Below are 16,437 nucleotides of genomic sequence, written 5' to 3' on the forward strand. Positions count from 1 at the left end.
TATTAAATAGCTAAGTTTAGTAAATGGAGGTTTCAGTATTATAAATAACAATATCAACTTCAAACTTATTTAACAAGATAGCTTCTAATAATTAATACCTAAATTATTACTGTATATTCCGACATATAACGCACACTTTCAATAAAAAATTAAGATAGAAATTCTTGGGTGAACGTTATGCTCCGGCTATAAAAAATAATAGGTTTAAAAATAAGGAATGAGCATAAAAAAAGTCAGATCTCTATATGTACCTACATGCTATTAAATGACTACGTTATGAACATAAAAATTTTCTTTATCAGATAACCTGAAAAGTTCATCATCTTTGTCTTCAGGCTCATAATCAAATTCTGTTTCATCTTCACCATCATTGTTAGTCTGATGAATAAATAAATCATCATCATCCGTTGCAGCTTTCACCAGCATCAAACACCCTTGCTGCAGCACGATTTCCATTTTCTTTTGGAAAGTGAATAGCTTTGCTTTTGAAACCAACACTGTGTTTATTTGTTTTCACAGGAGCCATATTTATTACTAAAAGGAACACTAGATCAACTGTATTTCAACTAAATGCAAATGTGATTTTACTTCAAAATCATGGCTTCAAATGAATGCAGGAAAAGAAAACGATTAATTCAACGAATTCATTCAAGTTGGAAATGCATTCTTACTCCAAATTATATCCCCCTTTTCTAAGCCCTAAAATAGCATTCTTTTCGATGTTTGTATTGAATGCAATAATCCACCCTCTTTTCAAGAATATTTACTCCCTCAAGCATTTAATCCACACACATATTGTTACACTTATGTCATACTTATATTCTTATCAGATTGGTATATTATTATTCAAAAGGCTAGGACAAACCTTCAGATAAGTAACATCAAATGATATGATAATTAATTAATGCTAAAACTAATTTATTTGCAAAATTTGGAAATTTATTTTTTATAAAAAAATTTTATAATTACACATCTGATGGAAGAATTTAAAACTTTTACAAAGAACGGCTCTATCCATATTTGCTTTGCATTGTTCATCAACATTCTGTCACTTCATGCTTATTATAGGCATAATCAATGCTTTCTTTTCTGTTAACAATGATTACTGCCTTTTTCCATTCAAAGTTTGATAATATATAACACTGCAAGAAAGCGTTTCATGATGTTTCCTGAGAGCACCTTACAAATTTAATTTGTGTTTGCATGTCCATTCCATATCAGCTCGTGTTCAAGAAAGGGAACCAGTGCTTGCTTAAGCACCATCTATTCTTTAATCCTGGGGAAACAATCAGTAATGATGAAAGAACATCAGTGCCTCTAGAGGAAAGTTTTTTTAATTGAAAGATAAATGTATTCTATCACTCTCAGCTCTACTCTGGGCAAAGAGATTTGCAAACAATGTCCAACAGGAACTAAAGAAGTGTACTCAACACCGTAGGGGATCTTGATTCTAACTACACTTAAAATTTCTGCTAAACCTGTTTTATTGAAGCACTATATAACTCAAAAATACACGAATGAATTATAAATAGCTTTTATGAGACATAAACTGTTTATTCTGGATCTGAATAATCAGACTTTCGCAAATTTGCATTTTGTAAATGGCAGGGGATGAGTTTAATACATGGCTATTTTTTTGTTGATCGGTATATATTCATTTTGGTTCCTGGAAATTTGAATGTGATAAGCAACTGAGTTTATTAAATAGTGAGTTTAATAAGCTGTGGCCACTTGTATGTATATATATATATATATATATACATACAAGTGTATATATACGTATATGTGTGCGTGTATAAATTTATTTGCAAAATATCACAAATTTTTACTTTAAAACAAATAATTCCAATACTATTTTGATGCAACACGCTACTGAAAATTCATAAATTATAGACAAATGTAAGAAATGTAGAACCAAATCCACAAAGACATGAAAGAAATAATATTAAAAACCAATAAAATACAGAATTCCCCAAAGTATGTAAAAAATCAACAAATTAACCAAAAAAATGTACATTTTTTGTTATTTTTGTATTTTCCTTCTTTGTAATTCTACTGGTTTGATAACGATTATTTGATTTTTTATATATTTTGGGGGATTTTTTAGTTTTTATTGGTTTTGAAATTCATTTTTTCACGTCTTTGTGAATTTGATTCTAAATTTGTTACTTTTTGTCTATACACAATCAAATTAATGAAATGGAAATACTCCTTTATCAAAAGTGCAAATTTAGCCATAACTAGGAATTTGAAGTCAGCATCAATTCCAGCGAACAAAGCTGTTTAACTACCAATTCTAGAAAGTACAAAAACAAAGGGGGGGGAAAGGTAAAAGAAAATAAAATGAACATGAAGAAATGAAGAAAGGAAGTAAAAAGAAAAATAGTCTATTAAGCATTAGCTAGTAGTAGTAGTAAAGCAAATTCAATTTAAATGCAAATTAAATGAAAATTAATTACTCGTATATTTTCTCCCCCTCTTTTTATCTTCTTCACAAAGCATTCCCCACAACAGCCCTTACAGGCTTTGATTGTTGAGTACTTCAACTATGCACACCTCCACTGTCTTCTATTTGCAGGAACTCCTTTCCAGTTTTTAATTTTCAAATTGTTTTAGTTTTTTTCAGTGTCTTCTAACCATCTAGTCAGTGGTCTGCCCTTAGCTCGGGATCCCTCAAATTTTTTTTTTTTTTTAATGTCAAGATCTTAATGGGATTATCCTTAAGGCTTTTTTAAACATGTCCCAGCCATCTTAAAATTTTACCACAGATGACTTGTTTTAATTGTGGTTGCCTATTAATTATATCTTGGTACACCTACAGTTCAAATTATATCTTGCTTTCCAACATCCCTCTTCCTTTACCGGGCCAAAAATTGCTCAGAGGATTTCTCTCTCAAACATATCCAGTGAGGGTTACATGTTTTCATTTAACATTACACATTTCACTTGGATAAAGTAAAACAAGTAAGTATAAGTATTAGTGTCTTGTATATTCATAGTTTTGTTTTGTGAGATATGAGATTAGATCTTGTCTTTTCAACCCAAAGAAGCATTTTTAAGCAATTATTATCAACTTCTGCTCTTAATGTATTTTTGTCATTAATTATAGTGTCAAATTATTTAAATTAACCTTTTCAATGGTGTAGCCATTAATGCACATTAGGTTATGATAGTTTCCCATAAATTTGGTATCATCCGCATTGATTGTGATGCCTGTATTTGTGGAAGAATATCCAAGAGCTGAAAAGCCTCAGTTACTGCCTATTCTGACCTTCAAATAATATCTATATATTCCACACATAACAATATTTGCAGAGATCTATTTCACAAAATGCCTCTTTAGGCTAAACTTTTGTTTGTGATGCACTTTGCTAACGCTAAATTGAATAGCAGGCAAGCAAGAAATCTGTTTGATGTAGGCCTGTTTCCATTATAAAATGTTCAGATAAATGACTTAAGGCATGAATTTGGTCAGTAGTAGATCTTATGGGTCTGAATCCACATTGGTTGTTTCCAGTCACCTTATCAACAAAGGTTAGCAGTCTTGCATATAATATACTAGATAATATTTTATATGCCATATTGAGAAGAGTAATGACCCTATAATTATGGCTGTTGTGAAATACATCATTCAAACATTAAAGACAAAAAAATGTATATATTTTGTAGTGTAGAGAGAATATAATTAGATAAATCAACTTCTTAGAGTTTTTATTCAGATTCAACATCACACTACCCAGGTAAGTGAGCAAGTTTTGTCTTTAGTTTTTCTGGATTGCTCAGTATCTGGGATGAGTGAAGGAAGTATTTTTATTTTAATGATATTTAATGATAAGACTATGTTTTAGTAATAACATAAAGTGGCGTCCGCGACAGAACTCTAAGAAATAAACTTTAAAAAAAAAAATTATTTTAATGGTTATAGATAGTTTTTGATGTATTAAAGTATAATTAAGTTTAAATTCGAAAGTATTTTTTGTAAAGCAGTTTGTTTTATTTTGAAAGTTAACTTTGTTTTATTTTGAAAGTTAACTATGGAAGCTTTAAAGGCTCTGAAACTTAAACGGGCAGGTTTACGCACTTCTTTTGCAAAAACTGCTAATATTTTAAAAACGGAGTTAGTAAAAGAAGATTTTTCTGTAGATTTAGTACGAGATAAACTTACTAAACTACAAAATGTATATTCAGATAGAAAAAATGTAGATGATAAAATTCTTGATTTGTTAGCTGAAGACGGGAAAACTTTAGAGGATGATGTTACTAAAGAAATCGAAAGTTGCGAGGTGTATTCTGATGATTTCATAACACTAACTCGGCAAATTAATGAAAAATTGCAATTTTCAGATGAAATCAATTTAGAAACAAGACCAAATGATGGTGCTGGTATTTGTTGTAGTAAGATTAAACAGTATAGACTTCCGAAAATCGAACTTAGGAAGTTTGATGGGGAATTGATAAATTGGCTACCGTTTTGGTCGCAGTTTGAGCAGATTTATATGAAAGTGACAAATTTTCCTATTTGATTCAGTGTATGAAGTTTGGATCACGTGCTAAAGAATTCATTGAAAGCTATCCGGTGACGTTGGAAAATTATGATAAAGCTGTTTTAGCTTTGAAGGAACGTTTTGGGAAACCTGAATTATTAGTAGAAGTGTATGTTAGGGAACTAATTAAATTAATTGTTTCTAATGTGAAGGGAGATCAAAAGGATAAATTACCTCTTGATAAACTGTATGATAAAACTGAAGCTCAGTTGAGAGCCTTAGAGTCTTTAGGTCTTAAATCGAGCGAAAACATATCGTGGTTATTTCCGATGGTGGAATCGTGTCTCACAGAGGATGTTTTAAAGGCATGGCAAAGGAGTTCGCTCTTTAACCAGCCTGAAGGAACTGATCTTTCTCGCCTTACCAACTTAATGAAATTTTTAAAGTCTGAAGTGGAGGGTGAGGAGAAATTAAAATTGGTGTGTAATGGACTCGATGGTGTTAGTCGTAAAGGAGGATATCATGATAAAGCAAAGAGGGAAACAAAAGGTAAATTTAAATTTAAGAAACAGGGAAATGTTCCCACTGCCACAGGTTTTCTTACAACCAGAGAACATGCATGTATTTTTTGTGGTAAAATGCATGATAGTAAAAATTGTTACGATGCATGTTCATTATCTCTTAATGAAAGGATTTCTAAAGTTAAGGAGAAAAAATGCTGTTTAAAATGCTTGGAACCAAATCATATGGCAAAGTTCTGTAAACAGTTTGTTAGGTGTTTTGCTTGTGGTAAATCACAGTTATTTTGTGTCCGGACATTAATAATGAAACTGAACTTCCTACAGAAAAATCAGAAATAGACAACATACATACGGCTACAGCCAGGCAAACTTGTACCGCTGACGTAGCTTTAATGACTTTATGCGTAAGAGTAGCTGGTGTCAAAAAGCATAAAGATGTTAGAGTACTCTTAGATTGTGGTTCCCAGAAATCGTATATTTTGAAATCATTAGCCACTGAATTGGGGTTACGAATTATTTCCAAAGAAAATGTTGCTCTTACTTTATTTGGAGGTGCCAGAACAGAGGCAAAGATGCATAACAAATATTTGGTAAAATTATGTTCAGCCAGTCCGCGTAAGTATTCAGATCTAGAATTTGAATTTTTAGATCAAGACATAATATGTGGGGATATACCTCGGGTACCCAAGGGTCCGATATTAAAAGAATTAAAACGAAACAACATTTGGTTGTCGGATCTGGGAGCAGATTGTCCAAAAATAGAAATGCTCATCGGTAGTGATATTTATGGAAAAATTCTCACGGGATCAGTAAAACAATGAAAAGGAGGACTGACAGCAGTTTGTACGAAACTTGGTTGGACAGTTTGTGGTGTATCGGAGGAATTTGTTAATCACAAAGATAAAGATGCTTCCATTTTGTGTGCAAGTTTAGTGGGTCACGACTTTAAAATCTCCGATTTTTGGAGCTTAGAAATGATCGGAATATTAGATGCTCATCAGAATTCAACTAACGCTGCTGAGGAAGAAATTGCCCATGAACAATTTTTTAAACTCTCTTTCTAGAAACGAAGATGGTCGTTATTGTGTCGGATTACCTTGGTTAGTATGTAACGCAGAATTGCCATCAAATTGTCATGTAGCAGAAAAAAAGATTGTTCAGTGTCACCCGAAAACTCAAGTCTTTACATAAATATGAAGAATATGATAGAATTTTTAATGAATGGATGGAGGAGGGTGTAATTGAAATAGTACCAGACAATGAACTGAATTATAAAGGGCACTACTTACCGCATCACCCAGTATTTAAACCAGACAGTGTCTCAACTAAGATAAGACCTGTTTTTGACGCATCATGTAAAGTTAATAGATCGCCCTCCCTTAATGATTACTTAGTAAAAGGACCAAATTTAATAGAAGAAATCCCTTCAATTTTGTTAAGATTTAGAGAAAAATGCATTGGCGTAACCTCTGATATCCGGCGTGCATTTTTACAGATTGAATTACGGAAAGAAGATAGGGATTTTTTAAGATTTTTATGGTGGGAGAAAGATAATGTACTGAATTTTTTCCGCCGTACGAGGGTAGTTTTTGGAGTAAAGTCTAGCCCTTTTCTATTAGGAGCAGTTATTTCAGTTCATTTGGCACAAGTACCAAAGGAACAAAGTTCTATTGCTCAGAAATTAAATAAATCCTTTTATATTGATAATTGTGTGACTTCTGTTGATAACGAAAAGGAGCTTGTGAATTTTGTGAAATATTCTACTGAAATATTAGCTGAAGCAAAAATGGACTTACGTATGTGGACCTATGGCCCAGTAGAAAAAGATGTGGAACTAACCCAAAGTACTTTGTGCACTGAGTCCACAATGGAGAATTCTGTACCAGTTTTAGGAATTATGTGGGACAGAATAGAGGATAACCTTTATATTGAAATTAAGACTGTATTGGTTTCGGATAATTTGTCTAAAAGAGAGGTTTTGTCAGTAATGCAGACAATGTTTGATCCTTTGGGTTTCTTGACACCTGTTTTATTGCTTGCAAAGTTACTACTACAGGAAATTTGGGCGATAAAAGCAGACTGGGATACTCCATTACCAGATAGTATCAAAAGTAAATTTTCGAGGTGGTATAATAAATTACAAATTTTGAATAAGTTGAGAATACCGCGACGTATAGGCTTTGGCGATAGAAGTTCCTGGACACTTTGTATTTTGTGATGCTAGCCAGCATGCTTATGCCACGGTAATATTTTTGAGATGCAAAACTAAAGAAGAAACATTAGTCAGTTTTGTAATGGCTAAGTCAAGAGTCGCACCCTTAAAAGAACTTATTATTCCCCGTCTAGAACTTATGGCCTGTCTTTTGGGCGTGCGTCTTTCCAAATATGTGACAGAAGCTCTTACATTAGATGACATCCCGAAATATTTTTGGACTGATTCCACCACGGCCATATCTTGGATTCAAAGAAATGATGCGTGGGGGACTTTTGTGGGCAATCGCGTGAAGGAAATTTGCGCTTTCACTAAAGCAAATCAGTGGTCATATGTACAGGGTCATTCTAACCCAGCTGATTTACTTTCTCGTGGTTGTTCCCCTCTTCAGTTTTTCGAATTAAATTGGTGGAGAAGGCCTGTTTGGCTCAAAGACCCTAGAGATAGCTGGCCAAAATTAGAGGTTAAGCCAAATGAAACTTTAGTTTTTTCAGAGCGCAGGAAAGGCATAAATTTAAATGTAAATCTTAGTATAACTACAAAAGCGGATAACGTTAAGTGGTGTGAGAAGTTTTCTAAATTTTCAAAAATGATAAGAGTTTTAGGTTGGATAAAGAGATTTATCAAAAATTGTCAAAAGAAAATTGTAAATAAAGAGCCTTTTCTGTCTGCTTCCGAGATAAAGGAATCTAAAATTGTACTTCTTTCACTTGTTCAGGGGGAGAGTTTTCCAGAGACTGGAGACTCCATCAATGGTCTTTTGACCGTACGAGATCAGAGTGGCTTAAGAAGAGTAAAAACGAAAATCACCGAACGAGATGATTCTTATGCATTCCGGTACCCGATTTTATTACCTTCTAAGCATTATATTGTTGACTGTTTAATTAGAGATTACCATTTAAAGCATTCTCATGCCGGCGTACAAGCATTAACTGTTATAATTAGAGAAGAATTCTGGATCATTGGTGCAAGACGCCGAATTAGATCGGTGGTGAAACAGTGCATCCGTTGTAAACGATTTTCAGCAAAACCTCCAACTACTGCACCCATTCAATTACCATTAGACAGAGTTCGAGATGCTTTCGCATTTGAAGTTACCGGCATAGATTTATGTGGCCCTCTGATTCTCAAAAATAAAAACAAAACCTGGGTAGTACTGTTTACGTGTGCTGTATATAGATGTGTACATTTGGAACTAGTGACATCCGTAAGTACCGGATGCTTCATTCAAGCGTTTCGTCGGTTCATAGCCAGAAGAGGTCGGCCAGCTACAGTTTACTCAGACAATGGCATAAATTTCGTCAGTACACCTGCATTGCTGAAAAAGGTTGACTGGATAAAGGTAATTGCTCAGGAAACTTTGCATCCCATCACTTGGAAGTTCATTCCGCCCACTGCTGCTTGGTGGGGTGGACGTCTAATCCGCACAACCAAGAATTTGATTGTGAGAGTCTTAGGACAAGCTGCAATCAATTATGAAGAGTTACTCACCGTCATCTGTGATGTGGAAGCCGTAATAAACTGTCGACCACTTACTTATGTGTCAAATGACTCTGAGGATCTTCTACCATTAACGCCTTACATGTTCTTACAGGACATTAAGGTTTCAGGTACAGCAGATTTGGATGTTTTAGATCGAAATAAACTCTTGGCTCGTCAGCATTTCTGCCAGGAACTTCGAGAACAATTTCATAACCGTTTCCTCAAGGAGTACCTTGGACAGTTAGTACAAAAGCATGGACAGAAAGACTGTGAATTAAAAGTTGAAGACATCGTGCTAATAGGTTGTGAGAACCTTAAAAGAGTGAACTGGCCAATTGCTCGTGTCCAAGAACTTTGTACAAGCAGAGATGGATGTGTAAGAGTTGTAAAAGTGAAAACTAGAAATGGCATACTGATTCATCCTGTACGTAAACTGTACCTTCTAGAAGTGTGTTCCTGTACTAAGGATACCATTGTTTGATTTTTGATTTTGCTTCAGAAAATCAAAAAGGTGGGAGTGTTGTGAAATACATCATTCAAACATTAAACACAAATCTCTTCATTTGATGTGCAAGACACAGATGGCGTTGGCTGTCATTTAAGTAAGAGAAAAAGGATTTTTCCCTTTCGACCTTGTGACGTGAACTGATTAAGATGTGTAATAACTTTCGGGGCCAGAAAAATTTCCCGACAATTGTTAAAAAACGTATATATTTTGTAGTGTAGAGAGAATATAATTAGATAAATCAACTTCTTAGAGTTTTTATTCAGATTCAACATCACACTACTCAGGTAAGTGATCAAATTTTGTCTTTAGTTTTTCTGGATTGCTCAGTATCTGGGATGAGTGAAGGAAGTATTTTTATTTTAATGATATTTAATGATAAGACTATGTTTTAGTAATAACAATGGCATTCAAGTTGATCTCCTTTTTTAAAAATGGAGCAAATGAAGCCTTGTTCCCATTCTGGGGTTTCTTCCTCCAAAATCCAAACCTTGATCATAATATGAGGCATATTCGGAAACTAAGTACCGTTAAAAAAAAAAAAAAAAAAAAAAAAAATAGTAAAACAATTTTTTCGAATCCGATTTTATTTTTACATGAAAATACATGTCTTAACCTATTTTTCAACATAGTTTCCACCAATGATCAATCACTTGTCATAGCGGGTGACCAGTTTTTGTATACCATCGTCAAAGAAACTTCCCGCCAGTTTCGATAACCACGACTCCACAGCATTTTTCGTGTCATCGTCAGATCCAAAGCGCTTGCCACCAAGTTCGCGCTTCATGTGCAGGAACAAGTGATAGTCGGACGGCGCCAAGTCCGGGCTGTACGGCGGGTGATCGAACTGCTCCCAATGAAACTGTCGAATTAACGATTGAGTGACACCAGCAGTATGGGGCCGAGCATTGTCATGGAGCAACATAATTCCTTTACTGAGCATTCGTCTTTGTTTGTTTTGAATGGCACGCCTTAGTTTTGTTAAAGTCTCACAATATCATGTCGCATTAATGGTTTCACCTCTGGGAAGAAATTCAGTAAGTAAAACGCCTTTCCTATCCCAGAAGACAGTGAACATGATTTTTTGTGATGACATTGTCACTTTGAACTTTTGTTTTTTCGGAGAATGAGTGTGTCTCCACTCCATCGGTTGTTGTTTCGATTCTGGTGTGAAATGACACACCCAAGTTTCATCACCTGTCACAATTTGGTTTAAAAAGTTTTCTCCCGCATCACTGTACCGCGTGAGAAGTGTCAGGGCACTACCAAGTCGCTTTGTTTTGTGAACATCAGTGAGCATTTTTGGAACCCATCGGGAACACAGTTTGCGATAATTCAAGTGGTCAGACACAATTTCGAACAAAACAGTACGTGAAATTTGTGGAAATGCCTCTGAAAGAGTTGTCATTGTGAAGCGTCTGTTCTCATGAATTGCTTCATCAACTTTCCTTACCAAATCATCGGTGACAACAGAAGGCCGACCACTCCGAGCCTCGGCGTGGACATTTGTTTGACCTGCATTAAACATTCTTATCCACTTTCTAACCATTCCATCACTTATCGCGTATTCACCGTAAACTTCTGTCACTTGACGATAAATTTCGGCCGGTTTAACATTCTTTGTGTTCAAAAATTTAATCACGCCACGAATCTCACAGTCAGCGGGAGAACTAATTGTCTTAAACATTTTGAATGTGCACCGCAAACTGAAAACACAACATAGAGCAACCAAAATGGCAACAATTGAAAGTCAGTGAACAAGAAAGACTAGTGCGCATGCGCGGGACGCCTACCATAGCGCTGCGATGGCGCTAGAATGAAACGGTACTTAGTTTCCGAATACGCTATATATTATGAATGGTATTTATAAACCCTGGCTCATCGGTCTTTAGTAGTTCAGATGGTATGCAGTCAGGACTAGCTGATCTTTTGTCTTTAACTTTCTTAATTGCCAGCGTAACTTCATCTAAAGATGGTGGGGATTCATTTCCTGCATGCTGAAAAGAATTGGTTCTTCAAGGATTGTAAGGGAGTCAACAATTTTATTTCTTCCTTCCAACAGATTTTAAAAATATCCCTTCCATACATTTGATACCTCATGAAGTTCACCTGCAAGTTGTCCATTTTTACTTCTACATGTAATAGTTCTTGGTTTGAATTCTTTTCTTATATTTTTCATTAGTTTATAGAACCTCCTAGATTCTCTCTGGTTACTTAGGTTTTCTAACATTTCTTCTGGAAATGTTCGTTTTTTTTTTTTTTTTTTTTTTTTTTTTTTTAAATGTAGCTTCTTTTCTACTTTCTTTATATCCTTATATTTTTCTGCATAGTTTCTAGTATATTGTTCCTGTATCATCATCCTGTAAGAATTGTTTTGGTATTTAGTGGCTTTTTGTACTCAGTATCAAACCAATTATTTCTTGTCCTAGGTTTTTTAACTTGGAAGTGTTTCTAGTGCTGATCTCAATATTATTCCTTTTACAGAGTGCCAGCTAACATCATAGTTTTGGTTTTTGTTTTCAAGCTCTATGTCTTTAAATAACTTGAGCTTATACCTTTTAAGTGTATTTGGATCTTTCATTTTGGCAATGTCTAGTCTAAAACAAAAGTTCTCTTTCCTAGAGTAAAATTGCTTACATGACGTATATCTGATTTTGGTCAAAACAAGCATATGGTCAGTATCCACATTCATACCTCTATAACTTTTGTCATCCATCACATTGCTGCACTATCTTGTATCCACAAGCATTTGTTCCATTTGATTAAGAATTAAACCATCCAGTGAACGCGAAGTATACTTGAGCATTTCCATATGCAAGAATGCTGTGCTAACAATAATCATGTTCTCTAAGGCTCGACTCAGACAATCTCTGTCGGTTACCATTAGTCATGGCATGTGTGGTGATGGCGATAAGGAGCGCGCCTTGCGCCCTCCGATAAGTGTGGCAACCCTAGAGGAGAAGTTTCTTACGAGTAGCGAGAGAGCGAAACAGGCCGCCTGTCGGGGAGTGTGCGCGAAGTTCCGAAATAAAGCTTAATTTTTATTGTGCACTATGTCTTGTTAATATTTATATTAATGCGGTAAGAACATAATCGGTGATATGGAATTCGAGGATTGGTGGTAAAACATATAGGAAATCTCCATAATGGTAACCCGGACTGTGTTAAATCAAGCCGTATGAACAGTTCTCAAGCACTTTCGGTTTTGACTACAAGCCATCACTCAAGATCTCCGAACCAGAAGTAATGGATTACATCGGTTTTCATTCTCCGAATCACAGATGAGTAGTAATTATAGATCATTTAATAATTCTGTTTTCTACTTATCATTTAATTTCATTTTCTTTAGTTAAATTTTTGCTTTTATTTTGGCTTAAAAACCTTGCACAATGTCTGATGTTCATGCCGTCCAAATTCCGGTTTATAACTGATCAGACCCATCTTTATGGTTTATTATGTATGGAAGTACCTTTGCTCTTGCCACCCCCAAACCTATCACAGAATCCATTACTAAATATAATTATGTAGTTGCTCATCTTCCTCCAGATATTGCATCAATAGTACGGGATTTACTTATGAAACCAGACCCTATTGATCCATATACAAAGCTCAAAACTGAGTTAATAAATCGTTCAGGAGAATCTTCTCAGCAAGAAATTCATCAATTATCATCTGGAGAAGAATTAGGCTCTCGAAAACCTTCCGATTTGCTTAGAAATATGAAGCGTCGAGCAGAATCTTTAAATGTTCCTTATAACTTAATGTTAGAATTATTCCTTCAACGTTTGCCTTCGACTGTTCAGTCTATTTTGGCAGCGGTTTCCAATTTAACTGTAGATAAAGCTGCAGAAATTGCCGACAGAATTTTAGAAGTAAATCCAACCCCAGGGACTTGTGCCGTTTCTCGCACAGTCGATCAGTCTCTTGAGGATAAATTATTTAAACAAATAGAAAAATTAAACAAACGTATTGATCGCATTTCTCTTTCTCGTGGTCGCTCGCCAAATCGCGGAGATCACAATAAGGAAAAAAACAATTCCAAAAGGAGAGATTATTCTGTTTGCTGGTATCATAGACGTTTTGGGAAAAAGTGTAGAGATGACAAATGTACAAAACCTTGTTCATGGCAGGGAAACGAAATCAGCAAAGAATAGAGGCGACTTATTCTTTGCCTCAAGTTTCACGTCGCCTGTTCATTTGTGACCGTAGAACAAACCTTTCATTCTTGGTCGATACCGCCTCTGACGTGTCCTTACTTCCAGCAAATAATTCTCAAAAATGGAATTCTTCCCAACAAACACTTTTCGCTGCTAATTCTTCTACTATTCATGTTTATGGTCAAAAAACACTTTCTTTGGATTTCAAATTAAGACGACAGTTTACATGGACTTTTCTTATAGCAAATGTTAGTACACCCATTCTTGGAGCAGATTTTCTCCATTTCTTTGAATTGGTGCCTGATCTCAGAAACAAATGTCTCAAAGATTTAAAAACGCATTTTAAAACCGTCGGTTGAGTGAAAAATGCAAGCATTTATTCAGTAAAACTGTATTTAGTGATACACCATATCACAAAATTTTAAAAGAATTTCCTTCAGTTACTAGATTACCAGATCCTAACCAACCTGTTAAACGTAACACCGTTCATTATATCATAACTAAAGGTCCACCTGTGGTTGCAAAACCTCGTCGGTTAGCTCCAGATCGCTTAAAAATAGCAAAACAAGAATTTCAAACTATGATGCAATTGGGGCATTTGAGACCTTCGAGCAGCAATTATGCATCCCCACTTCACATGGTTCCAAAAAAGGGAAGTCTGGAATGGAGACCTGTAGGAGATTATCGAGCATTGAACGCTCAAACAATAAAAGACAAATACCCTATTCCATGCTTAGCCGATTTTACTGCTGCATTGCACGGTACTAAAATTTTTAGTCATGTTGACCTGATTAAGGCATACCATCAAATACCAATTAACCTAGCCGACATCCACAAAACCACCATATGCACACCATTCGGTTTATTCGAAAGTACCCGTATGCAATTCGGCTTATGCAATGCATCCGCGACTTTTCAACGTTTTATAGATGAAGTCACGCGGGATTTAGAAGGTGTTTACGCTTTCATCGATGACATGCTCATAGCCTCTAAAGATTCTGAGGAACATTGCATGCATTTGAAAGCTTTATTTTCCAAACTTCAGGAATATGGACTTTGCATAATTGTTTCAAAATGCACCTTTGGTCAAACGTCTATTGATTTCTTAGGTTTTCACCTTAGTGAAAACGGAATTGAACCTCTTCCTGACAAAGTCAAATGTATTTTAGATTTTCCTCAACCTACCACTCTCACTCAGCTTCGCCGATTTTTAGGCATGTTTAACTTTTACAGATGTTTCATACCTAAAGCAGCACATATTCTTTCTCCTTTAATAAAATTGTTAGAAAGCTATATGAATAAAAAGAAATCTCGTTCGCGTGTTCAGGATTCATCCCCACAATTAAATTGGAACGAGAATGCTGAACAAGCCTTTATTGCTGCCAAAAATGCCATTGCTCAGGCTACCCTTTTGAGACACCCTGTTCCCGGAGCCCAGCTAAGCATCTGGGTAGATGCTTAGACGTTGCAATAGGCGGCACACTTATGCAGTTGTCTCAACAAACATGGAAACCTATAGCATTTTTCTCTATGAAACTCAATAAAAGTCAACAGAAATGGTCCGCGTACGATAGGGAATTATTTTCTATTTATTCTGCAATTAAGAAATTCCAACACATGTTAGAGGGCAGAAATTTTATAATTTATACGGATCAAAAACCGTTAATATACGCTTTTAAACAGAACCCTCATAAATGTTCACCTCGACAATTGCGACATTTAGATTTTATTTCTCAGTACTCTACTGGTATTAGGCATGTGCAAGGTTCAAAAAACGTCGTTGCTGACGCTCTTTCAAGAATCGAAATTGATTCCATAACAAATCTCCATTTTTGGATTTTAAAAAATTTTCGGAAGCTCAACGGCATGATCCGGAGGTACAAGACCTTCTCAAAAAACAACACATCATCTTTGAAACTGGAATTTAAACCGTGCCAATATTCTGATGGTAATATTCTTTGTGACATATCAATGGACATTCCTCGTCCATTTGTTCCAAATTCCTTTCGCAGACTCATCTTTAATCATCTGCACAATCTGTCACATCCAGAAATTGCAGCTACTACGAAGCTTATTTGTTCTCGTTATGTATGGCCCGATATGAAACGTCATATCAAAAATTGGATGAAATCCTGTGAATCTTGCCAAAAATCGAAAATTACTAGGCATACTAAAGCACCACTGGGCACATTCTCTCTTCCTGATGCACGTTTTTCAGAAATCCATATGGATATCGTCGGACCGTTACCTCCATCGGAAGGCAATGTGCACCTTTTAACTCTCATAGATAGATTCTCCAGATGGCCTGAAGCCATTCCCATCCCGGATATGAAAACGGAAACCATTTGCAGAGCCATCTTCAACTGTTAGATATCTCGTTTTGGCTGCCCATCGATCATAACAACAGACCAAGGTTCTCAAATGAGATCCGCACTTTTTGTAGAATTTACGCGCATTTTGGGTACGAACAGAATCACAACAACAGCCTATCATCCAATGTCCAACGGCATTGTTGAACGATTTCATCGACATTTAATTTAATCTCTGAAGGCTCACGAGACCAATAACTGGACTGAAACACTACCAGTTGTTATGCTTGGTATTCGGACAGCCGTAAAGGAAGATCTACAGTCATCTTGTGCTGAACTGGTGTACGGCACAACTCTCAAGCTGCCTAGTGATATGATAACGTCATCTAAGATATCTCCGTATGACACACAATTTATCACGAATCTTCGGCATAGAATGCAACAATTGAATCCAATAGCAACATCTGCACATTGCCAAGAAAAATGTTACGTAAGTGCTATCTTAAAGTCGTGTACGCATGTATACTTACGTGTCGATCGAGTAAAGCCACCTCTGTGCCAACCATATACAGGTCCGCATAAAGTCCTTTCTAGAACGAACAAAACTTTCACAATTGATATTAACGGTCTGAAATCTACTGTGTCTATAGACTGTGTGAAACCAGCCTATTTGCTTTCAGACTCTAAATTGCCTGAACTGAAAACAAATAAAGACTTAAAGACAGTTCAGCAGAATAAATCTGCAAACGAACTCTCTAATACACAAA

At 35.6% G+C, this 16,437-nt stretch overlaps 1 protein-coding gene across 3 annotated transcripts in view; it reads left to right on the forward strand.

Annotated features, from left to right (window-relative positions):
- LOC118202847 (uncharacterized) overlaps positions 1 to 16,437 on the forward strand; it is an 82,779-nt gene that overhangs the window by 39,432 nt on the left and 26,910 nt on the right. The window lies entirely within an intron of this gene.

This window comes from Stegodyphus dumicola, chromosome 12, assembly GCF_044657685.1.
Source record: "Stegodyphus dumicola isolate Sdum_Otavi_A_Nest chromosome 12, ASM4465768v1".
NCBI classification, from domain to species: domain Eukaryota; kingdom Metazoa; phylum Arthropoda; class Arachnida; order Araneae; family Eresidae; genus Stegodyphus; species Stegodyphus dumicola.